The following is a 23,350-nucleotide window of genomic DNA, read 5'->3' on the forward strand; positions in this document are numbered from 1 at the left end:
CTCAACGGTTTATTCTCATGTCTTTTTCCAAGTTGTTAACCTGTTCATGTAAGTATTTGGATTTTCTGAAGAAGCTAAACTACCAAAAACTAACTTCACTTCAAGAGATACCGAGTGCCTCCCATTTCTTCTGCACATTTGACAGTGTACAGACTGCAGCTTATGCTACATCGAGTGAGAAGTTTAAAACCTGTTGATTCAAATATGTAGACTGTACCTTTCCTGTCTGGGTTGATTGTTGAGGTCCGTCCAACAGACATTGATACTGATGTATAAAAGCTAACCTCTAGCTGCTCTCAATATTCCCCAGACAAGCTGCCTTTTGTTTGCAATGTAAGCAGCCCACTTAACAAACTCCCTCTCTGTGTATTTTACACACATTCACTGCTAAAGCCAGCCATTGTTTTCCTGCCAAGATAATAGTATCAGTCCTTGACGAGGGGAGTTACAGTCGGATGGGCACCAGCTGTGTAAGCGGACGTACGTTTGGGAACTGATAAGATTACAGAATAATACTCCATCTCATATGAAATTAATTATTCCACTATGACATAAAGCTCGCTCAGGACTGCGCTCTACAAACAGAAATAAATTGCATGCTGGGTCCCTCGACTCAAGAGTTTAGAGAGATATCTAAAACTGCTCTAATGTCCAGAGAATTGTGGGTAATGTGCCATAAAGACTTAAACAGGGAATTCAGACAGCTTAATTTTTTTCCTAAACAGAACTCTGCAAGGAAATGGAAATGTTTGCCATTGTTGGCGATATTGTAGCAAGACCACCGACTGAGTTTCAGTGTTTCCCTAAGGTTTATCTGTACGGGGGGCATGGGCACATGAGGAAAGACATCGCCGAGGAAATACATAAAAGATGAACATGCTCTGCTGAAATAAAACATGAACAGAAATTATGTATATTCCTTAAATAAACTATTTTGTGCCTTTATTCTGGAGGGGCCGGCGTTTACGTTGGGGGCGGGCTGCCGCTCAGAATGAATGGTAGGTGAAATTGGAATTTGTACGTATTGTTTGAAGCCAAACGTTTTTATTGCGGTTGCATTGTGGTGACATCACCCCACCGAGTCATGATTTTACATCACCCAACGGCAGGACATGACACCAGGCCAATGTATTGATATGACATTATTCCAGCATCAGGAAATAACACATTCAATGTCATAATATGACGCCAGTTAATGGCATCAGCCCATCAACGTGATATATCGTAAGGGCGCGGTCACACTGGCCATCCGTACCGTGCCTTACTCAAGCACGATTGGCCCCCCTGCTGCGCCATTCCCACGCTGGCCGGCACGGACTTTAGGGTTGAAGCGTGCTTGGGCACGGTACGGATGGCCAGTGTGACCGCGCCCTAAGTCCAAAATCAGGAAAAGGATGAAGACTTTTATTGGATTCACAGCAAATTACAAAATTGATTTCATACCAACTGTCGCTGGCGTCAGTGTGTTAGAAGCCCAGGACGCCATGTCCCGGCAGTAGACGGAGCTCCCCGAACCTACAGCGAGGTGATCGCGCACTACTACCATCGGATGTCCCTGATGCCCTGCCACCACCATCGGTCTGTGTTGTCCCCACAACCACCGCCGTCCTAATTCATGCACGGCCTGCTCCAACCTCCACCTCAGCGGCAAGGAAGTGCTAACGCGAGGAATCCAAATGAGAAACCCTTCCTGCATCTTATCCCATCTCCCCCATTCCATTTTTCTTTTGTAACATAACAATGTGTAAGGTCTTCTACCTGCTCTTTTGAAATATTAAATACCAATGAGGTCTTTTACCTACTTTTTGTAAAGCGTCTCGAGATAACCCTTGTTATGGCGTTTCACAAATAATGATTTATTGACTGATTGATTGTGAATACTTGAATTGTAACTATAGTACTGTAGATGTATTCTCAGTGATGGGTTTGCCACATGTCCTTCCTGTCTCTGTGTTGTTGTCCAAAGAATAATAACACACAATGAGCCAAAGTAATGAAAGATATGACAATGAATGTAATACCTTATTTAATGAATCCCACATGCTAATTCCTGCCACTGTTAACACTCGGGACCACATTTTGTGTATTTATCTAGAGCAGACACATCAAGATTTTCTCTACTTATGTCCATTTGCTTATCCCCAGTTCCCATCTGTTACCAATAATTAACTTAGAATTTTTGAAATACAGAGTTAAAAAATGTCCAAGTATTGATACATTTATATTGTGGATTTTGTTCTTTTAGACAGATTTATTTTTCTAAGTTTCAAAAGCATGAAATGAGAGCAGAATATTGGTTTAAGTATGAATTCAACAAAGTAATGCATTAGCTGAGTTTTATGACCTCCAGTGAGAATATCTTACAGAATCGCCCCCCTGAGCTAATAACACACAAGAGCTTGATGATTATAATGTAGGCCAGGACGAATGATGAAACAAGGCTGAAACCAGGAAATGAGTAAAAAAAAAAAAAAAAAGCACCATAACTGTAATTTGATGCCTTCTGCTTTGTTTGACTCATTCACACAAAGGGCAACTTTAAACCAGCCAACGCACCGCCATCTGTCCGATACAGCACCCATCCTGAGCACGCTCTTCATCTGAAAGTGATATATAACTCATATACCATCACTCTGATTATTGCCCACACATCTGTCGTCACTGACAACCAAATCCCTCTGTAGAACAAACATCAGGCAGCCGGGTGAAGCCGCTGTGGGAGAGCGGGGAGTCGAGATGGAGGTAGTGGGAGTTTTTCAGAGAGCCGTGGCGGAGAGCAAAGTCTCTGGGATTTACGGCAGGTCTGCTGCCTCGGAGATGGAGACACCTCCAGAGCCGCCCTGGCTCCTTCCTATTAAGATTAATAATGCGAGTATTTACAAGCCCCACGTCTCTCCTTTAGAACTCACAGCTCCTGTGCCAAACCTCCAGCAGAACAGAGAGGATGGAAAAGAGCGCTGTATGGGTGTGAGTGAGGAAAACACACTTCAACACAACTCAGCGATTTCCCCCACAGCAGGTCTTTGTGACGCTGTGGTTTTAAACGCTCTTATGAGCCGAGACTGTTTTTTTATGTTTCATTAAATCTTTGTTGAAAGGTGTAATACTTGGGAGGTTTTTTTCCCCACTTTCTTTCACATGGTCTGTTTGGTTTTGTATTTCAGTCTCAGGACTTGTGAGATTGGATTTGTTTTTGCTCAAAGCCAAAGTTTGATATCGAAGGACATTAGCTGATTTGCTGTCCAAATAACTGTCCAAAAATGTGTGTGTGTGAGAGAGAGAGAGAAAACAAACTACGTTAATTCATTATTGTCTATTTCTTTCCTTAGGTATACGCTTTGAGGTCAACATTTTACAAATTTCGGGATCCACAGGAAATGTAAAATATAACATATAAAAGGCGATATTATGAACTTGGACCATAACATCTACAACATGAGTATATAATAAACATGTGTTTGCAGGCGTTGGAATGCAGAACATAAAGTAGCACAATAAGCTCAATCAGGGTTAAGTTCCTGCTTCACCCTTGTTCATGCAAGTATGACCTAAAGAGCCTGCAAACTGGTCCATTGGCATCATTTTCTCTCACTATCTGCTCCATCTCAAGGTGTAATTACAAAGCACACGGCACTGATGATGAACAAGCGCAAACACACACAAAAAAAAATCTCCTGCGCTGCGTATTTTCTTCTTTGAAAAGAAGAGTATTTTCTGCAACACGGGTCCTGTAAACAGCTCCGGTGCACAGGGGCGCAGTTTGTTCTGCAGTGCAGTTTGGGGTGCATCCTCTCTGTGTGTCTTCTGGATTAGAAGGTGTCTTCTTGACTCGGTTGCACAGGTTTAGCACGTGCAAAAACAGCAAAAGTCATCTGTGAAACAGGCCCATCTGACAATCATCAAACTCCAAAAGGGCTGAGATTCTGCTGCACCGTTACCAGTTTCTGCATCCTGCCAGCCCTGAGAGAACCATGCATTTTTGCATCTTTAGACTGCATCTATAGGCGCTCACAAGCACTTGTTGTCATTGGAATCAGGAGTATAGCAGAAGCTATGGCTGAGAGTGGCTCACAGAAAAAAACAGCCCTTTCCACCAGGTCAATGCAAACAAGTACTGACATGACCCCCATGACCTCTCCCCTCTCCGTAGTCCCTGTGGTGCTGAGAATGTTGCAAATCCAGCGAGCAGTCATCAAATTTGAGATGGCCTGACATGCTGGATGTCATGGAGAAACCAACATTTATCAGCTCCTCAGGGAGCCTCTGCTGCCCGGCATGCTTTTTGTTCTTGAGTGTACATCTCTGCATGAATCGGCTTCTCGCAAAACTCACAAAAACTTAGAAGCAAAAATTAAGAATCTGCCTGCTAATACAGAATCTTAGCTTCTATGTATAGAAATTGATCCACAATTAATCTAATATTAACAAAACTGCAGCTTGTTTATCTGTTTATCACCATCAATTAATAAGCTAATGGGTTCCGCTCTGATGCTAAGAGCAACATGCAACATAGGAAAATTGATAAATTGATAAAAGAAAACAGCCGTCTCCCCCGAGTGAGCTTCTTGATACACGTGGATGGCGTGCTAATCAATTGATTGACAAACATCGAGATGAGAGGTCACAAAGTTAAGACTCAAAAACTTTTATCTGAATAAAACAATCACAGGCTCAGGGCCGGTGGAGCGGTGAAAAAGCTGAAGTGGTAAAAAACCTTTTTTAAACTTCATTTTTTGGCTTCAAATACCTTTAGTTAGAGTTAGGGCAGTAGAGATTGTAGTACACATAGTACAATTCACTTAGCAGACGCTTTTATCCAAAGCGACGTACATCAGAGAGTAAGAACAACACAAGCAAGGATCTAGAAAAAAGGGAACAATGTCAGTAAGAGCAAACGATCAGCTTTGAGTCTGATTGGACACACAGGTGCTGACAGGAAGTGACCAGAGGCAAAGCACAACATTGAGGGCAGTTCTTGAGAGCTCTAATCAGTATAGAAACCATCTTATAAGTCGTCGTTATCAAACAAAAACCATCGTCATTACCATCATCATCATCAATAATATGGAGACCATCATCATTAAGTTAGTAGGTATTCATGAAAGAGCTGGGTCTTTAGCTTTTTCTTAAAGGTGCAGAGGGACTCTGCAGATCACATGGAGTTTGGAAGTTCATTCCACCACCGGGGGGCGACAGAGGAGAAGAGTGTAGTCAGAGACTTAGGACCCTGTTGTGAAGGTTGGATCAGACGCCTTTCATTGGGAATTGAAAATCGTGGAGAGAGACAGAGCGAGAGAGAGAGAGAGAGAGAGAGAGAGAGAGAGAGTAGGGAATGACTTGCAGGAAAAGAGCAAATGGTCGGATTCAAACCGGGGACACCCGCTTGGAGGACTGTGGCCTCCGTACATGAAGGGCATGCACTAACCAGTAAGCTGCTGGCAAAGGTGAACTTACTAACAAGCTGGTCAGTGCTGGCTGCTTTCAGAAACGTTCTTTTGAAAACCTTACCTAGCAGAATAAATCAGTAAATTCACTTTTGATTTTCTTGAAAACTCTCTGAAACTTCATCTTGAATTATTTCCCTACATGCCACTTATCTGAATGACGTCGCCTAGCTCCAGCTGGGGGTCATTACCAGGACCACGTCCATCATTAGAGACATTTCTAAGTTTCTGGACATCATACTGTGTGTGCAGGTTTTTCCTCTGTTGAGAGGTGAGAGCAGCCAAAACTAACTCTTATCTAATTTTGGGGTGGTGGAGGGAGGGGGATCTGAGCCGGTAATGTCAGGCTTCATTACATATATAGAGAAGCATAATCACACTGACACTCAAATGAGACGTTACTGAAGCCAAACATTCATACTCTCTTGTCTCTCAGAGTCCGTTTAGGCAGCCCAGCACTCTTCAGAGCGTCTGTGTTAGAGCCAGAGAATTCTGAGTCCAGACCACAGAGACACCAGTAGAGAGGAAACAGGATGATGTCATGACACGGCAGTGGTGGAGGGAGATGTTGGGTTTTTGTATTTCGGGGTTTTGGCGGAGGATTCTGACAAGAATTACTCAGCAATTATTCCTGAATTATACTTTTCATATTTGATCGGAAAAGTCCACCCGGGAGAGAAGAAACAACAAAATCAAGAAAGCACATTTTAGAAGAATGACAAAAATGTTTTTGTTACATATTTAGTCGCCCCCCCCCTTTTGCAAAAGCTTCCTTTCTAATCCAGTTACAGGATGACAAACCAAAACGCTGGCATCTTGAAGTGACTATCCAGGGCTATTTGTGTCAGAATACAGTAACACAATCTGTGTGTGTCGCGGGGGAAAAAACACCCTCTAATGATGACACATAAGCCCCGTACCGTCTGTAGGTTTGTTGTGGAAAATTTGGCTCAGAGATTAAAGTTATTGTTTATGATCCAAGAACCGCTTTCATGTGTTTTCTACCAAATGGCCCCTCCCTCTTTACTGCTCCGTCAGAGTCACGCTTAATCCCTCAGCGCTATAGCTTTGGACCCAATCACTGTGACATAAAAGCTTTACAAGCAGCACATAAAACACACTTCTTCTTCTTCTTCTTGAAGCAGCGACGCACTGTTGGGACTGCGGAAAGCAAAAAAGGCCGCTGAATGAGGAATAATTAAGCGGTATCATTTCTATTCCAGCATGATATTCCATCTCTGCTTTTTTTGGCGCAGAAAGCTGCAATTAAATCATGAGACTGTGCAAACAATTAGCTGATTTATGTGAGAGAGTGGCTGCTTTAAAACACACTGAAAACAGCTTTAAGGAACTCTTTGAGAGCAGTCTATAGTAAGAGGCTGCGTGTTCTGCCTTCAGACGACGTTTGTTTTTTGTGAGAAAGAACGCTTTATGTCTATTAGAAAAAAAGATTAAACATGTGCTACTATCTTTAGGGGAATCCCACCTCAACTAATGACCATCAGTCTCCACACTGCTCGATGAGGGACGGGGTGCAAGGGATGCATGTGAGGCTGTCATGGACCAGGGTGGACTAAAGACCTGAATGAAGCCTGGTCCAGTTTATGAGAATTCTACAATTCACTTAGCAGACGCTTTTATCCAAAGCGACGTACATCAGAGAGTAAGAACAACACAAGCAAGGATCTAGAAAAAAAGGGAACAATGTCAGTAAGAGCAAACGATCAGCTTTGAGTCTGATTGGACACACAGGTGCTGACAGGAAGTGACCAGAGGCAAAGCACAACATTGAGGGCAGTTCTTGAGAGCTCTAATCAGTATAGAAACCATCTTATAAGTCGTCGTTATCAAACAAAAACCATCGTCATTACCATCATCATCATCAATAATATGGAGACCATCATCATTAAGTTAGTAGGTATTCATGAAAGAGCTGGGTCTTTAGCTTTTTCTTAAAGGTGCAGAGGGACTCTGCAGACCGAATGGAGTTTGGTAGTTCATTCCACCACCGGGGGGCGACAGAGGAGAAGAGTCTAGTCAGAGACTTAGGACCCTGTTGTGAAGGTTGGATCAGACACCTTTCATTGGCAGAGCGTAGTGGGGGGGAGGGAGTGTAGACCTGGATCAGAGAGTTAAAGTAAGGAAGTCGCTGTTTTGTAAGCGATGAGAAGAATATAAATCTCTAGAAAACCTACAAACTTGCAGCTTACAATACATACACAAGTAAGAGACATTGTTATGACACAGGACAAACCTTTATTGGGCGCTTCACATTACCCTCCCCCCTCCTGCCTGAATCCAATGCTTTAAGGAGGACTTCATGTATACGACGATGTTAAACTGTGCTCATGATAACATGAATTGTAAAAGTTCTGGATTAGTTTGGGATTGTATTTTCTTTTTGTTTCTTTTCTGAAGTTGTGTATTTGATTGATCTCGTATGTCATGTCTTGCTTTCTTTTGTATGAACCACGGGGAGAATAGCTGTTGCCGTGGTAACAACTGATGGGGATCCAACACAAAATAATACATACATTTATTTCATATTCATCCTCATGATTAGATGTTAACAATATACTCGACTTCTGAATGTTTTCCAGTATAATATAATGAGCTACATTCATGACTGCCTGCTGACTCGAGTCTAGCAAACAGTGCTACATTCCAGTTCAATTAAAAAGCCAAACACTGCTGTCGTCTTTCTTCGGCAGCTGTGCAAAGGCAGGGCCGATGCAGCCCACAGCCTCCTCCGGGTAAACAGTCGGAGGGCCCATTCCTGCCAATTACTATCCAGCAAAGCGGCTGGCCGAGAGGGATTCATCATCCGAAGGTAAGCATGAGCACATAGTTTAATTCAGGATTAAGCTAATTAGCCGCTATCAAACCAATTCTTGAATAGATATCACAGCTGGGCTCCTCCTCAGTGGTCTCTAACCCTGCATGCTCTTCCCAAAAACACCCAGCAGAGGCCACTGTGGCCTTCACAAGACCTTTGACATCAACTCTCCTCTCTCTCTCTCTCTCTCTCTCTCTCTCTCTCTCTCTCTCTCTCTCTCTCTCTCTCTCTCCTGGACTCAGCTGGAAGGCAATTGGCTAACTCACTGGGCCCCAAAAAATGATGAAAGTTAAATGACTTATGATGCAACAGCACAGTTATGCAGTTTATTGCAATGTTGTGATGCAAAAAAATGTTGTTGTTTTTTTTTTTTGTTCTGCTGAAAGATGTCTTTTCACATCGTGTTTGAGTCTGAATGTTGAACTGTCAAAGAAATATCCCATTGAAACCCTGCAGACGTGTCTGATTAGCATACATCAGCAGGATTTGACACATCCGCCTCCTTCTGCACGACATTAAGCATCACCAGCTCGCTTCAGGAAAATTACAATAACACAGTAACACGAGTAATTCATGCAAAGTTTTAACAAAAAGCAGTGTGGCACATGGAAATGATCAATGACCATATTTGTAAAAAAAAAACAAAAAAAATGGAGACATGTCTGAGAACTCCTGACAGCACATGCAAAAAATTAGCCTAAATCTTGAAGCATGTAGTACCATGTGTCACAAGCAGACCCTCATGATGCCGGGACAGTTAATCTGATGATTATAATGGAGACGTTTAGAGGTTCAGTTCTGGAAAGCTGGGCCGAGTTGGATTCTAACACAGGCTACATTTGGATTCCAGTTCTTTAAACTAGACTTGGAAAAATTGGCACATCCTTCCTCTACAGCTTTTAACACAATCGCAGCGTCCATTGGTTTGAATCCTAACCTTATCACTTCCTGTCACTCTTCAGCTGGCCTGTCTAATAAAATCAAAAAAGTCTACCAGTTGGATATAATGTCGGTCCTACGAACTAAAAATGTATGTGCATCAGGTTGGGAAACGTTTTCCACTTGGAGGTTTCAGATTTTAAACTACTGACGACCTCATGGTAAATGGTCATTGGTGAATGGACTTGAGCAGGTCTGCAGGTCACACCTACCATTTCACACCCATTCACACACTCATGGCAACGGTTGCTATGCAAAGCGACTACAAGAAGTAACTTATCCCATTCATACTCCATCGACGAAGCAGCGGTTGCAACTAGGGGTTAGGGTTCCCGAGGACACATGGGACCTTCCAATTTGAAGACGACGGATTCTACCAACTGAGCCACACCTTTAACGTCCTCATAAGGCATTAAGCTTAACTGTTTACAGTTTTTATTTGTGTATCACTAGAGATAGCGGCTCAGTGCTCCTTAAAGTCCAGTGTGTGGAGGTAATGACTGCAACAAGCTGAGGCCCCCCGTGTAACATCTGTAGTCACTGCAGATTGGATGTCACTTTGCAGAGGTAGGAGGCAGTGTTTGCTTTTACTTACTGTAATCATCTGTGTCTCATCTCTCGCTGCCCCGGCATTACCTTTCCCTTAACTGTGACGGTGACGACCCTCCAATGGAAGATAATAATAACCCGCCCGCCTGTAAACCGTCATTTGCACGGGTACAGTTGTTCGGCGTTCGCAGAGCATCAATATAGGCGGACGTCGTCGGCCAACAGAAGCTGAGAGGCGGAGCGTCTCATCTCCCCTCTGAACACGACTAATGTCCCATAAGGAAGCAGGTGTGAGAGGGGGGAGGCGGAGCAGGAGGGGGGAAAAGAAACCGTAAAGCTTAATGGATCAGAAATGGTGGCTGAGAAATCAATCTCCCTCTCTCTCTCTCTCTCTCTCTCTCTCTCTCTCTCTGCCTCTCTCATCCCACTGCTTCCAATTTGTGGTTTTTTTGTTTCACGCATGGAAGCTCGGGCGCCTCCATGCGTCACAGCCATGGCTCCAATCCGACCAATGAACTGGTACACCGGTGAAATATCACAACCATTTGTCTTTGAACTCATCTTTCAAAAAGGGGTTTCTCACCTGTTTGTTTTGTGTCTTTCTTCATCAGCAAGGCGAAACAACTTTCTAATTTGCCTCGATGAATGATTGAAGCAAGTTAACAGGCGACCAGTCTTTGTAGAGAAACACCAAAGTCTTTGTTTGAGTCCAGAAGAGTTTCTTCTTGAGTCTATGAAGTTCACATGACCGCCTGTTCTTCGTCTGTAATTGGTTTGAAGCAGCAGACGGCTTTGTCTCACTCAGCAACATCCGACCGGCATCCTTTTTTATCTCGCTTAAGAGACATTTTAACATATTGATTCATCTGAAATGACCATAGACTGTACATATTAATCAAACAAAGCCTGAGTGATGTCACCCATCTGTCACAGCAGGGGGCTTTGGAGGCCCGTCGGTGGCGATCGCCATGCTGTCTCAACCTAACTTTCAGTCAAACTAACGACAGGCTTAGAGCTGAGGCGAGTTTTAAGCCTCTTGACAAACGATATGATGCGCCCGCCTGTCGATCAGGTCAGACACACGCCTAACAATGCATAACTCATATCCTTCATATAAATCCAAAACGGATGAGGACAAATCACTAATCGGCCCAAAATTATTTTTGTACCAGACTGTAATTTTTGCTGTTAAAAAAAGCATTTTTGAATAGGTGTGTATGTGATTTCCAGGTCTTTTGGAGCCAGCCTCAAGTCGACACTCACACTTTGCATTGGCTTGATTTTTAAACACCCGAGGTTGTCACTTGGGAATCACATATTTTAGATTGGGCTACATTATGGATACACACTTACACAAACACACACACACACACACAACAATGTTTCATCTTTAAATACTCTAATCTTTCCCGAGATCTTTCAATAATGTGTGTTTAAAAGAGGACAAGGAGTATGAAACCAAATGAAAGTGTGTGTCTCCGAGAGAATTTGTAGAAGGAGCTGTGAAGATGAAAAATGATGAAATGGGTGTGAAATGACAATCAGAGGAGCACTTTGCATTTCAATAGCCACGTGTCTGCAGACAAGATGCATTTAGCTGTTGTTGGACATTCATAAAAAAAAGATGCTTTTTTCAAACTGAAATGTCACTACCTTTATTAGATTCTGTGACCTCAGCTCACTCCTCTTAACGAGAAGCACGGGGGTCATCATGAGGCCTTTGCAGTTTTGCGGTAAAATGTCAAACCCATAAGCTGATCATGCTGGGAAAACTCCTCCCAGAAGGCATCGAAACCACATCACAACGTGATCCACAAAACCTTTACAGTGAAACTTTTATCAAACAGCAACGGGTCACAGTCACACGTTGTCTTCATACGCTAGAATCAAAGAACTCAACAACCAATGGCGGCGACAGACACATTCTTCACGTGTCAGGGGTTAAAAAAGGAGGCCCTTTGGGGTCGTGGGCACATGCTTCCAATTAGACCTCAAATAGGCAAGAGGAAACAGTTGATTTAGGAATATTACTGGAGAATGACTCTAATTAAACGAGAGACTAAGGGGCGCTGGATGTGGGAAACACTGTCAGGCTGGACAGAATTAATCAGCGGCACCAACGGGGGCTTTCTGAGGCAACTGGAAAAAACAGACGACTGGAGGGGTGGTATTTGTTTTTCACTGCCCGACTGATAAGTCATGCCTGTACACAATAAGTTGAAAGGGGAAGATAAAGGCAGAGCAGATAGAAGAAGAGACGGGGGTTGTACAAAAGAAACAAAGGTTTCAGGTTTTTTTTGTTGTTTTTTTTACTCTGCAGCTGTTACCACTTGCTATCGTCACCTCCAACCGGCACAGCTGGAACGTGACTTTCAAACCATCAACAGGCTCATTTGAAAGGCAAATGGAGCCGAATTGAATGTCAGCGCATCGCTCCATGCAAAAAGCCACGGTGTTATTAGATAGTGAAGGCTGTGACTCGGTCGCTCTGAATATTTCAGCATGTACTGTTTTCATTTAGCGTTAGTAATGTGAGGTGGATTCGATTTCCTCTACCAAAACGCATCAAACCCAATAGTCCGAGATTAAAATGGCATGTTTCCTACAAGTTATTGGTATTTAGAAATGAGCTGCTGATATAAAGCAACGTGTGATGTCAATCATCATCTGTGCCGGACTAAAATTAAGTCGTTTTGTTACCTTTTCTTAAACTCACATGTAACACTGCTGACATTGGACAACAGCATCTGTCATTCAAATCCTGAGCCAATTGGATGCAGTCTGCAGCCAACAGGCATCTACCCCCTTTCCCCAGGTGCACTAATCACCTGATTGAAACCAATCAAGGAGTCAGTCAGAAGGCAGCAGGACACAGTCATTACTAAAACAGACAAGGAGAACTTCTGAAAGAAAAACACTTTTCAACCCTGGACACAAAGCTGGACTTAATTGAGACTTCAAGCCCTTGAGGAGCTGCTGTGCTGCTGCTGCTGAGCAGGAATGTTTCAGGACTGAACACTGGTGAGACGTCCACAATAGAACATTGGATTAAATTGCTGCTTCCAAGTTGAGCAGACGTGTGATTTTGTTACCTGTTTACCTAAACAGGTCAGGCCGTACTGCCGGAGCAAAGAAGATGGCGAGCTGAAGGAGCAACTTCAAAAGACTCAAGATTCCCTCAAAAGGCCTCAAGCCTGGCTGTCTGGTTAAAGGGTGTGGTAGGATTTCCCCTACCTAAATAAACATTTGAATTCATTGGACATCTGCACACACATGACAAATAACTGCAGTACGTGTAATGTGTTTTGGTGCTTTGATTTATACGAATAGACTTGGGAATATTTAGCATATGTTGTATGGAGGGTAAAAGATGCCCTTAAGAATCTGTTAATTGAAGGCCTACTTCCTTTTATTTAGATTGTGGTATTTTCCTTGATTAAGTTCCAAGTGTTTTTTGTTATTTGTTAAAAATTGAACTTTGAAATACAAAACCGGTTATCAACATTCTGTGTCGTGTGTTTAATTAATTCTCCACCAGCTCCAAGAGTCTAACCTACATTAGCCCAGTACACCTTAATTTGTTACATCTTGTTTTTTTGATAATTTATTATTCATAAATACATATTTTAGTTAAAGTAAATTTTGTATCCTGAGTGTTACACACAGTATGTGCATTTGACCACCAGGGAGAGAATCACTCCCATGATTCCCCGCCAACCTCGACGTCACTTTTGTTATTGTTTTGATTGAGAGCCCCATACAGGTAGCATTTACATACTGTTTGTTTACACCTTTTTTATTTATGTTAAGGCTTAATTATGTGATATTCATACATTTACTTCCTTGTGTGTTTTCATCTTGCTGTAATTAAAGTACCGGATCTGAATACTTCCTATGGCACATGATGCTTAGATTTCCCCTCGGTCACAAATCAAATCAGTCAGCCACATATAAAATGCTTCTCTGATTTCAGTGTCTTCCTCCTGCAGGTGTAATACTAATCATCACTTTATCAATTCACTTTGATTACGTATCGCTGCAGCGGCGGCGGCTCCCCTGAGAGGTTGCTCTGCTTTCAAACAAGCCGACCGAAACTAACTCTCATTGCATTTATATTCCTGCGCTGACTTAACCAGGTAGACACCCAACCTAAGATGACTCTTTGTAATTATAGCGCAATTACCCGGCAGACTCAGTGAGCCGGTGGAAGGAGCAGCGTATTAGAACCATTGTGGAGCTCTGACAGCTTCACTTAATTGATTGATGCACAGCGACTAACTGGTGATTACCATGCTGTGCGCTCACATGAATCATCTTCTTTTTTTTTTTAAAGCTTTCAGCCACACATTACACTCCAGAGAGCATGTGGCATGAAAAAAAATCCCATATATGGCAGGTTGTTGATGCTTACGCAGAGGTTACAATATTATCACCTTGATTGTGTGTGTGTGTGTGTGTGTGTAGAGGCTCAGGTGTGTCTCTGTGAATATGCTGGTCAATTATGTATGAATATCACAGAGGTTTCTGTCGGAACATTGTGCCTCTCTGCTCGACTTCACACACTGACACTTTTCTCAAAACCTGCAATTTTCTTTCCATTCCTTAAATAGCTTTTGTCTCGGAGGGCCGAGTCCCCGCAAAACTGGAAATGAATGATAACGAAGGCTTGCAGAGCTGTAAAAAAATGTATAATTATACATTTATTTAAAAAGGAATGAGATGGAGAAATGGATAGGGTCTAAGTATTCCCCTTTTCTGATGCTTTGCCTGTGTTTACATTTATAGAGATATAACGCATAATTAGACGAGAACATTTTTAATTACACTAGAAAAGGTCAAAGTCTAGGTTTCTTTATAAGCACATAGAAAGGTAAATGGTCGGTGGCTGCATTTTATGTAAATTTGAAGAAGTGAACAGTCTAGAGTTGTCTCCCTGGTTTAAGTCTGTATGCTAAGCTAACAATGCTCTGCTCCAGTTATATATATTTGACAAACAGACATGATCGTGTTATTGATCTCCTCATCTAACGTCTGGCAAGTGAGGAAACAAGCCTGAAAGTATTCAGTCAAACGCAACAGTTTATGATGCTTAGAAAAAGTTACATTTGATGGTCACACTGCTGAAAAACCTTTTAACATGCACATCATGTACAACCTATAACATATTGTGTTTGATGACTGTTCCTACATCACAAAGAAAGATGTCTGTTAAATATTTATAACCTAAAACTTAAACCCTGTCAGCACACAGTTCCATACAGTGGCGTACATTAACGGGCCACATCCCGTCCACTCGTGTGCACTTTGTCCTACATATTTGTATATTTCTCAGAAGAAGCGGCTGCTCGGGCCCTCAACTGCTTCCAGATGTGGAATGCCACAGATAATCTGTCTTAGTGGATATCAACGCGAGCAGGGTGTCCTGCAGAAGCTGAAGGTCCAGATCCGGGCTCCCAGATAGTAGACGTCCCACACGTGCAAAGGATAAGAAGAAATACACACCTGGACAGCACACACAGTCTACTACACACTCACACAAGCACATACTGTACACTAAGGCACAAAGCCTTTGTTTTAAAGTAGAGAAATGGAAGCTTAACCAGGAAAATAAGACCGAAAAGATCAGCTAACTTTGACTTTTAGAAGACATCTTACAAACACTACAGTTAGAGTTTATGAAGAAAACTATTAAGCAATTAAAGATTATTTTAACCAGGGCCCAACCGATAGCGTTTTTTTTGTAGCAAATACCAATTTTGATGTTTGGGAGGGAAAAAAAATCTGATACTGATGTATCGGCCGATATCTTTCTTAGATCTATGTTCAATCTGTAGAGACAGATAGATATAAATATACACATCTTTTGTGTGGATCCCTCAAATGCAGATCAAACACTTCACCGCTGGACACTCTGATAATACTTTTTGTAGTCCATATAGCGCACTCTGCTGGTGAAAGGGAACTGCTGGTGTAATACAATGATACTCAAATTAAGTGCTTTTGACTGGTGAATAAATCTAGTAATATCTGTCAGATAAAATTAGCCGATACAGATCACTGGATAAGATAATGTTGGCCGATATTATCGGCTGGCCGATTAATCGGTCGGGCTCTAATTTTAACCAACAAAAAGCTGCTGCAGAGACATTTTAACATCTGTGAATATATATGGATATGCATTGTATCCTTATGTGTTTCCATTTATACATTCAGCAGAAAAACAAACGACTACACAAACGTTTAGTACAACACCCCAGTCCAAAATAAAAGCATTTCTTCACAGTAAGATAAATTACTCACACATGTTTTTTTTATATAGAGAAAACATCTTACATTTATTAAAAACACTGTCGGGATGGTAAGCAAGGTTTAGATTATTTTGTGGTTTTATTCTTTGATATCTGTTCATTCATCCAAGTTGATCCAATGGTTTCATGTGCATCGATCTGAAGTGGTTTGACGTTAACGGCTGACAGATGTTTATCAAAAGACAGAGCAGATAGGGAACACAGGAAGCTCTGATGTCATTTGAAAATGTGAGAACAGTCCCTGTTTGATCTGCCTGTTCACAAATAAGTCTCTGTAAGCCGTGTTCACCAACATGTGCAACGTATAGCAACGCAGAGGAAGGACTTCAGGATGTTTAATACAACTATTGACATTTGGTTTTCTGTTTTGATTTTGAGGGGGAAATATTCAGTATTGCATTTCATTACAGCTGGGCTCCAGGACCCTTTAGCTGGCCGGCCTCCCACCGCCAACATAAACAAGCGAGCCGGTACGCCATGTGCCAGGACATCACAGCAACCCAACGTGTACATGGCAACAGATCAGAGCAGAGTGCCGGGCACCAGGGCAACTCGTCATCCAATCCCAGCGAAAAGTTTTCCAGACTGGCAAAAGTGTCCAAAATAATCAGCATGGTTTAGAAAGAAAACTGAACAAGAAATGAAGAAAAAGAAATCGCCTTAACAAATATTATCAAGCAGAGAATTAATGTCATGGCTGTACTTTGGGTGTTTTTCTGGCCACAAAACCAAAGATCGGCTTTGTCTGTAGGACGAAAATTTCCCTGGCACCAGAGCAGTCATTATAATGTTTGGCAGCAGGTTGCTTCAATGGACGACTTTTAGAGCAAGATACACATCCAGTGAGGATAGAAAAGCAGTCATCCACTCTGAGCTGAGCTGGAAACCGTCCTAAAGTAGCATCTTCAAAAACAGCAAGGCATGCCGGTAAATACATCAACATCATAAAACAAACTTTCTCAAAGTCAGCTGCATGGGATGTGGAAGTATGTTATTCAAAAGGTTCTCTTGTGGTAAAGGAGGCAATGTGTCAATAAGACGCCAGGTTGCAGATCATAAAGCATAACAAGCTCACATTTCTCAAAAATAGTTGGCTGCTGCTCGGGGGGGGGGGGGGGGGGGGGATGGAAGCGATTTGAGAAAGAGGGAGAGTAAAGAGAGACGGGGAGAAAAAAAAATATTCTGTTAGATGTTGGATTCCAGACATCGTGGATCATTGTTGTCTCTGCAGAGAAAAGATTTGGGGCCCCTTTGCATACAGTCTCCGCAGAAAATTCCAAAAGTCAAACGCCAAATACTTGGTGGGAAACTATCCAGAACTATAGCAGAGTAGATACAGCAGATGTGTCACTAGTTGTTAAGTTGTGATCTGTTTGGTATTAGAAACGTTCTTACTGCTTTTGGGACCTGATTCGTTGATTGAAGCAGCACATCCGCATGTTCAGAATTTCACTGGCTATAAGGAACGTCAGTCATCCGCACAGTTGCGATGCAATTGGCTAGGTAAAGATACATCCGAAAAGGTGGGAAGACATCTCCGTTTCAACTCGTGCTTTCATTGGCTATTGTTGGCTTGGAAATGCCACCTTGCAGTTTGTGAGCTATGATTTTTAGTTTCAGGGGGCGGCTGTGGATCAGTTGGTACTAGAGTCGGAAGGTTGGGGGTTCGATCCCCAGCTCCTGTAGCAACATGTCCGATGTGACCTTTGGGCAAGACACTTAAAACAGAATTGCACCCGCTGCGGCGTATGAATGGGATTAGTTACTTCTGATGGTGGCTTTACGTAGACATCTGCCATCAGTGTGTGAATGGGTAGGTGTGACCTGCACTTTAAAAGCACTTTGAGTACTCAGAAGAAAAGAAAAGCTCAAGTCCAGTTACCATTACCAGCTTGGGTTAGCAAACAGCCAACAGTCGTAGCAATATTCTCTGTTCTACTCATAATTCTGCATCTTGTTATTCCTGTCTTAAATCGACAGGTTGCAGATCTGTATCACCTTCTCTTCTCCATATTTTCAAGCTGCCTTATATTTTCTCTTTTTCATCTTTTCCCTCCCAGCCTCCCTGCCACCTCTCCGACAACCCCCTGTCCTCAATCGTCCCAGAACTTGTGAAACTTTCCTCATTTCTCGCCTTATTTCTTGCTATTTCAACAGGTTCTTCATGTCTCTGATCGTGTCTATACCCTGGTCTCATCTGATCTCTCTCTCTCTCTCTCTCTCTCTCTCTCTCTCTCTGCTCCCTCACCTCCTTCCTCTCCTCTCACAGAGATGTGAGGAGCGCTGCCCCGGGTTCTGGCCTTGAAACAAGCGGTTGCCTTGTGAGGCTCTGTTTGCTTTGGGAGGTGTTTTCTCACATAGCAGCGTTTTGCGGCCTGGCCTTGCAGATCACACCTCTGTGTGTACGCTGTGTGTGTGTGTGTGTTTGGGATACTCAGTATGAAGTTCTTCAAGCTTGTTTTAATCACTCATAGTTTGTTCTTAACTGCATCGATGTAAGCAATTTGTGTGTGTGTGTGTGTGTGTGTTTTCTGCTTTCCTTCAATGTGCGACATGTGTGTGAGCGCATGTTTACAGTCCTCAGTTGTGTATGTTTGGAATGAGAGTTGCCCCCCGGGTTGTGCGCACCTAAAGCCTTGCTCACTGGGTAACTAATGAACGCAGGCCTGCGTGCCTTCCTGTTTTCTTTATCAACAAACATTTAAATGGAATCAGCAGGTCTTTACAAGACTTTATTAGGGTGGCTAAGCAGAACATTAAGTGCTCTGAAATGAAAATCAGGAGAAAATACGCTGCAAATGTGATCATGCTTTAAACATTTTCCTCTTATGCCATCGACTGTTAAAAACGTGAACACATCAGAATAATCATCTGATTAAGGATTCATCATCTGAGGATTCTGCGTGTTTAAACAATAGTGAATCACTCTTTCCACATGCACGATCGGAGCCAGGCAACACACGGCTGCCTCAAACGTTTCATATACCTGCTGGAGAACTCACACATAGTTCCAGGTTGGTCTTGTATTGTAAAGGGGATTTTTAAGGGGGAATTTTCCTGATCCAAATCGCAGTTTGAGGTTGCAGGGTGTTGTTAAAGTTTGTAATGGCCCCTTGAGGCATTTTTTGGTATTTGTAATTTGGGCATATTTAACTACAATTGACTTGCCTTGACTTGGTGTTTTTGCTACTTTTGTTTCTAGCTGTTCACAACATTCTTCAGTTTTGCTGTAATCATTATGTTTCCTATAGTCACACCAAAGAGCTGCCGTTGGCTTCTGATTGGCTCCACGTGAGCAACTGGGAGCTGAGAGCTTTTCCTCAGCTGCATCTTAGGAGACTTGAGGTCTCCTTTTTAATTTAGTTATACATTCTGGGTCCCAATCCATAAGAAGTTTCAGTGATTAAAATTTAACATGGTGGACTCGTGGGTAATGGATTTGCACATTATACACATTAAAATGTATTATTCTATAGACACACTAATCCTTTTTCAATATGTGTCTGACAGACTTTTTTTTTTACATTTACATTTTTGACAATCCTTGTCCATGCTGAAGGTCATGTCTATTGACTTTGCCTCAAACTGTTACCAAAGGGTATTGACCAAAGACTCAGACGAAGACATTTATACTCGACCAATTTAAAATGCACAATAGTGCAGTGAACCACGGGTGGCTGATAACAACGTTCTAAACTCGAGGAAAAGCTGTGAATTATAGATAGGAAACTGTGTTTGCGCGACACTGCAGCCATATGACGTAACTGACCATGTTCACATGGTGGCCATTTTCCTCTGAGGCTAATCTCAGGGTGGATGTTGTGTTGCTGTAAGTAAGGTTGTTCCTGAGTGGTAAGCAAATAAGAACACAATGGAAAGTGTATTTTTTGAAGGAATATCAGGATACACTTCTAAGTAAACAACATATTTGGTGCTAGCATCACACAACAGCTAATGTTAGCATTCAGTCACCGCCTAGCTTAGATTAACTGCTAGGCTAAATGTCTAGAAATTTGCTACTTTATGATTGTAGCGTCTTACACTATCAAACAGTAATGTTAGCATTCAGCCAGTTCCTAGCTAACTTTGTCTGAGAGGTGACTGAGTGCTAACATTAGCTGTTGTGTGATGGTAGCAATAAATATGTTGTTTTACTTTGAAGTATATCCTGATACCCCTGTGACTAGCTAAATAGCAAACAAGTGAGTTGATATCAATACAATTGGAAAGGAGAAAATTTGAACTATCTGTAATGTTAGCTAGATAGTTGTTGAATGCCAACTTTAGCTGTTGTTTCATGGTAGCTAATGTAGGCTATCAAATATTTAATTTCACCTACAAATATGTCCCAATACCTCCAGAAACATCCACTATGTGAATGTGGTGAAGTAAGTCCACAGTAGAAGGTCAGTATTTACGAGATACTTCCCTCAGTTTTAGCATTCCAAGCCTGTGTATGAAAAGACCTTTTTATCAATCCCATGTATAAAAAACTGTAAACAACTTTGTCACTCGTCAGTGATGAAAACACATACTTTAAAGCATACCAAATTATGACACATAGCCACTTAGGTTCTTAGCATTCCTGCATGTTGTTGTCTTTATCACACCTGTCCACTCAACAGCTCCGGCCTGACCTGAGACGTCTGAGGTAATGTTTCCAGCGATGTTAGCATTCCCAGACTCAACTCGAGCTCAGGATGTTAAGCTCAAAATGACCTGAGGGATGGGATTTCCCCAAGATAATCTCGGAGTGGAAGGCAGAGCAGAAGCACTTGTTTTTGTTGCTCTCGACTAACAACAAATGTACATTTTGTGTCAAAACAGTACATGCTAAGAAAACTCAAAACACACTTTATACTGATGACATCATGCTTTACTTAAACTTGATTAAAGTTCTGTTAGATAGTTTTATCTATCCGAACAGTTAAAACCTTGACTGGTTATTTCTAGTCCCCCTCTAAGAGTGCCCTCTGATGTTATCACTGGAGCGGTACATTTCATGGAAAAAGATAACAGCACAGACGAACCCTTATGGAACTTGAATTTCAGCTCTCCAACACCATGACCTCTTCCATACCCACAGAGAACGGCAGGTTAGAACCAGACAAAGAGGAATTTCAGCACTGAGTCCAAACATCAGAGACCAGAGCAGAGATCACATTGCGTGTAGATGTAGTTTTTGAGCTTGCACTGATACTGGCCTCATGCTGACTGCAAGCTTTCACAGGATTGGCTAACAGTCAGTGCTTATGCAACAGAGAGGACAGAAAACAGAGACTTTGAGCAGGACTCTCTGGATTTACTAATTAAGTCAGTTTGTCCGCAGTGCTGTTATTTAAATTGGAGGGGAAAAAAAGTTTACTTCATGTTTCTATGCTTGTTTTAAACAAAAAAAAAAAAGTTTTTACTTCCTTGTTTGTACTCAGACCTTAATTCTTCACTGTAAAAACGGTCAGTATTGTATTGAACCCATGCTCTTCAATCTCAGCTGTTTAAATTTTACAATCATGTTTTTTTATAGGACATGTTGGTCAATGACAAAGTTGAATAAACATTTATCTTATCACTAAGGTCACTTTGAGCATTTTTGTTACAAAAAAACAAACAGGAAAAGAGGCTTGGGTATGACGCGTATGTATTGGTAATGTCCATAATGTTAGATTAGCTGTAACTATTAGCTACAAAGGTGCTTCTCGTACACTTGTTTGTAGCTTATTTTATTTTCTGCATCAAAAACTAAGTGGAAACCAACACAACACACATTTTGCAAACAAGACGTTTTCGTCCCTGCTGATTTGGAGATTTTGAATTATTCAAAATTAAATTACAATATAGGCAGACTTAAAAAAAAAAAAACTCTTGGGGTGCTGCTTTATCTCATTTAGATCAGTCACCCCATGTACAGAGGCTTCAGCTATCATTGCAGTGGTTGCAGGTTCGAAACCTGGTCCTGACACTGTTCAGTGCATGTCACCCCCCACTCTCTTTCCCCCATATTTCCTGTCTTTCTCACGCTGTCCAAAAGGGAAAAAAATATATAAGATAAATGTGAAAACATACAGGTTCATAATTCTCATTTTAGAAACCCCAGCCCACACATTTTCCTTTGCTCTTTTTCCCACAACCTGCACCTCTGTTTTCTGTCTCCGCTCCTTCTCTCTGTCAGCTCCCTCTCTCTTTAGTGAAAACACATTCATACAGGAGTTTTGCTGTGCTCTGCTTCCCTTCCCAGCAGAGTGATGCAGCTTTGCTTTTTATGAGATACCGGAGTTCAGGGCTTGCGGCAGGATGACTGACTGGCTTGTAGAGAGGACAGAGGAACCATTTTGTGCCCCTCCGCCTGGCTGAATCCCTTTAAAATATTCATTCATAAACTCCTGGAGCCTTTTACTCCACATCAAACATTAGACCCACAGGAGAAGCACTGAGCTGATGCATCCAGTAAAGGAAAACACAAACACTGGGTAAACAGGAGCGACGGTGAAGATCAAAATTAATCAAAATATTTACGCGCTAAATATACTCTGATGTATTCATTGTGTTTTATGGGAAATGATCTGGAACTAAATTGAGTCAACAGGATTTGAATTTGTGAAAATATGCAAAATCAGTTAAAAACGTCTTTCTCATTAAGCAGAGCAGCTGTTTGTCTCTGTGCGATAATCTAAAACAATTAGGATTTCTTCTCTCCTTTTTAATCTTCATATGAGAATGTAAATACATGTCCTACCTACATATCAACTAATAAGACATGACAAACTGGTCTAGTTTAATTAAACTGATCGGACATCATCATTTACCTCATTTTGCTTTGGGTTGTAAATCCACAAGTGTGTGTTAAAAGTTCCCTTTCACATCGTTGGTTACTGGTTTACAACTAGCCATTGTACTAACTGGGTTTCACCATTAATATTTAAGAACTTTGTAAGCTGGTATAGGGTAATGACATGAAAAAGCAAATTGTGTGCTGCATAATTAAAAACATTCACACAAAAGTCACCATAGCATCCCAACTGGTAGCACAACTTCAAGTCAAATAAAATATTAAATTGATAGTGTACTGTAGTCACAAACATATCCTTTCATATTGTTAAAATAACATCAATATGTATTAAATGTATTCAATACACTAAATGTAGATTCCACTGCCAAGGGGCTCTCAATCAATACTACGATGACAAAAGATGACAACAAGGCTGGGAGTTCTCTCAATTGTTTTTAAATCACTTTAAAACACAAAAAAAACCTCTCACCTGGATGCTATGATAATA

The 23,350-nt window shown here is 41.7% G+C and overlaps 1 protein-coding gene and 1 non-coding gene across 2 annotated transcripts in view; both read right to left on the reverse strand.

The window, feature by feature from the left end:
* Window positions 1-23,350, reverse strand: part of LOC132990665 (probable thiopurine S-methyltransferase) — a 247,418-nt gene that overhangs the window by 87,639 nt on the left and 136,429 nt on the right. The gene's annotated exons all lie outside the window — the stretch shown is intronic.
* On the reverse strand, window positions 13,713-13,814 carry LOC132991715 (U6 spliceosomal RNA). Its single transcript, XR_009676228.1, has one exon. It is a non-coding gene; the product is annotated as a U6 spliceosomal RNA (small nuclear RNA).

The sequence above is a fragment of the Labrus mixtus genome, chromosome 16 (genome assembly GCF_963584025.1).
Source record: "Labrus mixtus chromosome 16, fLabMix1.1, whole genome shotgun sequence".
NCBI classification, from domain to species: Eukaryota; Metazoa; Chordata; class Actinopteri; order Labriformes; family Labridae; genus Labrus; species Labrus mixtus.